Below are 7,130 nucleotides of genomic sequence, written 5' to 3' on the forward strand. Positions count from 1 at the left end.
TGGGGAGGTCGCTTCACTAATTGCTGCAAGATGATGATGAATACATGATGTGTTCTTTGTCAATACAAGGAAGAACTCACTTAACTAGAGTGACATGTCTCTCCATGAGACACTCTTCTATAAGAACTCTCACTCATAGAATCTCTCCTTCAACATTAAAAAATATCAATCTCTCACATGAAGTGGCATACAAGGATCCTCCAACAAAGTGGAAAACAAGGATCTCAACATCAAATCATCATGTCAACAAAAATCAAAAGAACACATGAAGTCAATGCATCTTATACCTCCACTTCTAGGGACGTCCTAAAAATGCACACCTTGGCTAAAGAAATAGACTGCACAGTTGAATTCCTAGCGAAAAATCATGAAATCTGACTATAAACTCGATCCCTTTCTGACTCGGTCAATTTTGGGCTCCCCGACATCTTAAATATTCCTCAAAGATTCTCTTCTACGAGTTGAATGAAATTCAACTACTCAAATGAGGAAATGGATTATACCATCACGTTCTTTACAAAAGAATGAGTAAAATGAGTATAAAGTTGGCCAGATTATTAAAATTTCATTTTCGGGCCTCTAAGGAATCTTAAAGATTCCTCAAGATTCTATAAAGATTAGTTTCTGCTGGTTGATTGAAATTTTGTTGCTCATATGAGGAAACTGATTACACCATCAGAATCTTGGCTAAATTCTTAGTAATTTGAGTATAAACTTGACATAATTATGTCACTGTGAAAATTTGGCCCTAAGGGAATCTTTTATATTCCTTGCATATTCTACTATGTCAAGGTTCCACTCCTTGGTTTTCATTTCGCTCGGTGTTCTACCCCTATGTTAGGTTCCACACTCAGTATCCTCTATTCTCTGTGGGTCGAATGAATCAATTGTGTTTAAGTAACTAGGCGTCAACATTATTTTCAAGGCCTGATGGGTTGGAGCCTTGGTTGACCCACAGTTGGCAGGTGGTTGGGGGATGGAGGTCTCGTGGTCAAGCCTCCCCCACATTTGGAAATCATTTTATTTTAATTAGGTGGTGGTTGTTTGTTTCATTTTGGTTGGAGGGTTGCTGATGGGCGGGCCGATTGGCAGCTGACGCAAGTTCAATACCCACCGACCCATTAATATATAGTGGCTTGTTTGTTTCGTTGGGTGGTTAGTCAGTCAGTTGCCCACTCACCATATTTATATATGTTAAATACTAACTATGGGGGCGAGGGTGGCTGCCCGCCACCTCATTTTTTTATTTTTACAGTTTTTTAGGGTTACCACCTTTTTTAGGTAGGTGACAATTTCGCTATTTCCAACCGCCAAAAATCGTTGTCACAAAGTTTCAATTTTTTCCCTCGTTAATTTCCATCCAATTTAGCGGCTCTTCCATATTTAGTCATGCTCTAAATTCGTTTGGCACTCTCCTAACTTTAGCCAAGGGGCCTAGTTTGACTGAAACTTTGATTGGACATAAGTTTCACATACGATGTTGGATTGAAGTATCATTTTCACCGTTGAAAATACTGTGATGAACTCTTCTAGTTGACATTGATTTCACTGCAATACACCAAATTTTATTTTTGAGCCTTTCTTGAGCCCTCTTTGATTTTTGAGCCTCTCTGAAGCCACCTGGATCAGGATGTAATCCCTTCGGGTGGATCTTCCTAGTACAAATATTCCATGGGGCATAGCATTCACTGATATCTGGGGTTGTGAACCGCTCAAAAAAAAAATCATTCATGATGGACCACTTTTATTTATTCTTCTATAATGGTTTAGGTTTCATGCCCACTTTAGAAAACATCAATACTTTGTATTAATATTTCTAAAATGGTTATATTTATAACAAGTTCTATGAAGTAATTTTCAATTTTTCTTCTAAATTCATATAGGAATCACCTTCAGCCACTAAAAACGCAATGCATGGTTTAATTATTCTCTGTTTTGACTCTTTTTTGGGCATATTGTTTAGTGAGTTTTACCTAAAATCCATGAGGGGTTGGTTGGAAAACAAGTTTGAGCTATGTAGTTTGCACAATATGAGTGCTCTAGAGGGCTTTCATGGTATTGAATCAATTTATGCATTAAAAAATATTTTTTAAACAATAAAAAATCATAGTCTTGCCAAAATTTTCATTACCCAATTTTGACAAAAAAAAAACCAAAATATGAAATAGTTAAAATACACTAAAACTTAATATCTATAACACTGGAGAGAAATTCAAAAAACTTAATATCCATCCATACATTTAAAATGTATATCTTGTTATGTGTAATAAACATCTATAAACATAATATCCACTCATGTTGGGTTTGTGGTGATACTTTGTGCTATCTACATATCCTTATGTAAGATTAAAATTTTTAATGCATTATAATTTTTCATTAAATCTATAAACATAATATTCACTAATGCTACTAGAATTTTTATTTTATTATTATTTATGATGTTGCTTTGCAATATCTTATATCATGTGGGGTTTGTGGTGGTACTTTGTGCTTCTTCTTTTTTACATGGTGGAAAAACCTATCATAACTCAATTGTCAAACCAGCAGTGAGGACAACCATCTCTAGCTGCTAACTATGAATGGAGGCTGACTCATCACCGTTATTCAAGGAAAACCATGCCACCTGGAATAACCAGTCGACAGTCTGTAAGGGGGCAGGCTTCACTCTTGCAAGATACCTCTAGGTCTTGGGTCGTTAACCTGTTTCTTTATGTACGAGAAAAACAAACTCTTAACCAAGAAAAAATAATTTTAGAGCATACTCCAAGCCCTTGTAATACTTTGTGCTATCTGCATATCTTTACATAAAACCAAAAATTTTAATACATTATAATTTTTCACTAAATCTATATTTTAATAAATGTTAAAATTAAAATATTATTGATTCCACATCATTCATTATTTTCCCTTTGTTCCTACTTTTCTTTATACTATCATTTTATGATAGTTCATCATAAAAGAATTAAGAAACCTCTATGATCTCGACCTTGAAAGGTAGGTAACAAAATGGTATTTGACCACAATTAAATTTTAACTTTATTCATAATCATGACAAGATGTGAAATGTACTGTTGTTGGCTCTTTATTTTCATGTAGAAAGGTTTATACAGAAACTTTTTTTTGATCAAGTAAGAGTAGGACCTTCTATTAATCTAGCCAATGGTACATAATTTACATATTTCCACCCCAGCTCTGAAAGTCAAGCAGCTAGTTAGGCCCAGACCCTGGCCACACCCTCAAAAACCATGAGAAGCCTCGAAAGGAAAACCGGGGATTTACAGTAGTACACTCTGGAAAAAAGTGAGTAGTATACAGAAAGAAAGTAACCCTGACCTCCGAGGAAGATAGGTCCGAAGAATCGAGATTACAAAAAAAAATTAAGAGATCCACAGAGGGAACTTGGGACAACCACCAAAGCTCAGCTAAAAGCATAGTAAGTTTTAAATGGAACCAATCGAACAATCCAAAAGGGCCCCACCCAAGAATCTATCAAGCACGAACCCGAAGAAAAATTTTAGTCTAGCTTTTAAACTATTTCGGATCCGAAACACCGAACTAACATTCACAATCAATCTACACCATTGATCCCCCTACACGGATCCAACGGTCTATGCGAATATCGGTGAACAAGAAGTGTGGAGAATCGGGCGGTATTCTCTCACATATCACTGATACGTGTCACACACAAAATGGAATCGGAGCCTTGCCCCAAAAAACTAGAAACTGTATAGACCCCACCCGATAAACCGCTAATGGTATTGTCATTTGATGCCTCACTGACTAACCTGTGCATACTTTTGCCCCGCGCTGGCCGTTTATCAAGTGCAACATATGGTTCTTATGCCCTCCTCCCAGATTCTCTATCTCCTGAATTGTTTCGCTCCATCCTATTAGTCCATAGCTCCATATCTTTGTCGCCTGATAGAGACAGTCCTCCAACAATTTTCCTGGGGGTAACAGCTCCCAAATAAATCACGAATCCCTATCCATTTTGATTACTCCTTCGTTCACTAAATGATCTGCTAACATATTAGCTTTCCATTTCACATGAACAAAACAAACCGTTTTTAAGGTTTTCAGGTGGGAGTGGATATGGTGAAAGATCTGCAAAAGCCTCCAATTCTTCAAAACTTTATCTGGAGAAGAACCATTACATATTTTCTTGGTCGCTCTGATAATTAATTCCGAATCTACTTCAATGATGACATTATGAGAATTCGAATCCAACAGGATTTCTAAGCACTGCTCTAATGCCATAAGCTCCACCATATTATTAGTGGCTTCTCCCAGATGCCCATGGAATATCTTCTTTACCTGACCCTGTTCATCTCTTATAGCCCCTCCGAAGCCAGCTAATCCTGGGTTGCCCTTAGAATCACTGTCTATGTTAATCTTTAGGAAACCATAAGGAGGAGGCTTCCAAATGTTACTATCTGCATTTATCTGTCCTATTCCTTTGGTCAAACCCTGAGGGATTATGGACTAAAGACCCAACTAAAGAATAATACTCTCCTCTTAGAGTGGAGGAGGTTCCTTAGGAAGTGTTCTTACCAAAATTTTCACCGTTTCTTTGAGCTGCCTTAAAATTTGGTTAGTTATTTTTTGGGGCATACTTGCCTTGTTTTTTAAGATCCTACTGTTGCGCTCTTTCCAAACATTCTAGATAACAAAGCCTGGCACCAGAGACTAGGCTTTATTGATGATTTCATTCCCTAAGAAATTATTCCTCAAGTTCTTCAAAGTGTTGGATATGTTGAGGTTATCCTGATCTGTATGTCTAAAAATTGAGGCCACCCAGTTCCATACATGGGATGTGAAAGGACAGAGGTTGAGAAGGTGATCCATTGTCTCTTCTTGTAAGTCACAAAGGTAACATTTAGAGGGACCTATAAAGCCTTTTTTTAGGAGATTCTCCCAAGTAGGATTTTCCTTTGATGCACTAGCTAGATGAATAGCTTTATTTTCATCTAGTGGGGGCTCTGCCATATTTTTTCCCATACATGATCAGGATTCAAATAGTTGAATCCAGCAACTTCCAGTTTAGCTTCTTTGAGTTTGAAGTCGCCTTCATGGTTATTTCCCCATCTTAATTGGTCAGGTAATGAGGAAACCAAAATCCTTCTCTGTTGTAGTTCCTGGGAGAAAGCATCTGCCTAGGCTTTCATAGGACTCTCATCATTATGGCCTAGATCCTTCCACTTTCTCCATTTTCCTTCATTTTTTTCCTGGTCCCAGAAGTATTTGACCGGAAGTAAACCTTTGTTATCAGCATCACTCTTGAGAGCTACGAATTGCTCATTGTAAAGGTTGGTTTCCTATTGCCCGTTATCCTCCCAAAAACGTGCAAGGTTCCCTACTCGAATTTCCCAAAAGTTGTGTTGTTGAATAATACTTTTATTTTCCAAAGCAAGGTTCCAGATATGGGAGCCCTTGATTTTCCCTAACGTTCTAATGTGACCCTTCTCCTACCAATACCGGGCATATTTTTGCTTCCAAAGCTTAGCCCAGGGAGTTGTCAGCTCCTTAATCCATCTCCACCAAAGTTTGGCTCCTAAAACTTTATTGAGGGTTTCGGGGTCTTGAAGCCCCAAACCACCATGTCTTTTGGGCTTGCATATCTTGTCCTAGGAAACTAAGGCCCACTTATTTTTTTCTTCTCCTCTGCCCCATAGAAAATCTCTCTATATGTTCCTGATTTGCTGCTTAATACCTTTAGGAGTAGGCAGAGCAATGAACATGAAAACAGGAATTGCGTGCAAGACAGCCTGTGTGAGCACAAGGCGTCCTGCCAAATTTAGAGTCCTGCATGTCCACTTTCTGACCTTGTCCTAAAGTTTATTTATTAATGGCTCCCACACTTTATTGCTTAGAGGTTTATCATTGAGAGGTATGCCTAGGTACTTTGAAGGTAGTTGATCCCTTTGAAACCTAATAATTCTAGTAATATTTCTTTGAATAGAAATGTTAGTGTTAAAGAAAAAAAATTTGGATTTTTTTAGGCTTACCTTAGTGCCTGTTGCCATGGAAAAGTCATTTAAGATGTGTTTGATCGCTTGGGCTTCCCTAACTGTGGGGATTCCTTGCAGCATTGTGTCATCCACAAATTGTTGATGAGTGTTTGCTGCTCCATGCAAGGTGAGTTTGATTCCCTATATCCATCCTTCAGCATTTGCCATTTTTATTGCTCTGCCAAGCCCTTCCATCATGAGGACGAAGAGGAAAGGAGAGAGTGGATCTCCCTATTTGAGACCCCTGGAAGGTGTAAAGTTTCTTGATGGAGCTCCATTAAGCAAAATGGAAAAACTAGTTGTGGTTACGAGTGCCATGACCCATCTTATCCAATTTTGGTCAAAGCCAGAGGCTCTTAGAATTTCTCTGACATAAGACCAACTTAACTTGTCATAGGCTTTTGCAAGGTCCAACTGAATGATCATGCCAGCTTATTTGTTGCTTTTGAGAGAGTGTATTACCTCATGAGCTTGGATGATATTGTTGAGGATTTGTCTTCCTTCCACATATCTCATTTTCTCCTCCAAGATGAGAGATGGTAGAAGGGGCTTGAGTCTATTGGCTATCACTTTGGAAATAATTTTGCACACCACATTATATAAGGCTATAGGTCTGAAACCCTTCGGAGTCATGGAATTTTCCTTTTTTGGGATCAAATCTATGAAGGAAGCATTAAGAGCCCTCGGAATCTTTTTGGATTTTCTTGAGTCTTCCACAACCTCAAGTATATCTTGTTTAACTATTTCTGAACAGGCTTTAAAGAAATCTACATTGAATCCATCTGGGCCTGCGGATTTTCCATTTTTCATTTCATTAATCGCTTCACTAACCTCCTCTTCCGACACTGGCCTGTTAAGATTATGGTTATCCTCTCTAGCAACCAACTGAGGGATATACTGAGTGAAAAGGTTGATGAACCTCGATCTATCCTCCAAAGGTTCCTTTGCTATAATGAGAAAATGTTGTACCAGGATTGATTCCATATCATTGTGAGAGACAAGCTCTATCCCTTGAGAGTCTTTGAGCTTTGTGATTCTTTTATGTGCCCTGTGAGCCATGGTGGAATTGTGAAAGAATTTTGTGTTCCTTTTTCCCTCTCTGATCCACTGTATTCTTGATTT

At 38.1% G+C, this 7,130-nt stretch overlaps 1 pseudogene; it reads right to left on the reverse strand.

The window, feature by feature from the left end:
- The window catches only part of LOC149231661 (L-type lectin-domain containing receptor kinase IX.1 pseudogene), a 7,404-nt pseudogene extending 1,315 nt beyond the window's left edge, over positions 1–6,089 (reverse strand).
- Positions 6,090–7,130: the final 1,041 nt, after the last annotated feature.

Source organism: Pinus tabuliformis, chromosome J (genome assembly GCF_031772625.1).
Source record: "Pinus tabuliformis cultivar Carrire ecotype Pingquan chromosome J, CPIR1, whole genome shotgun sequence".
Lineage (NCBI taxonomy): Eukaryota > Viridiplantae > Streptophyta > Pinopsida > Pinales > Pinaceae > Pinus > Pinus tabuliformis.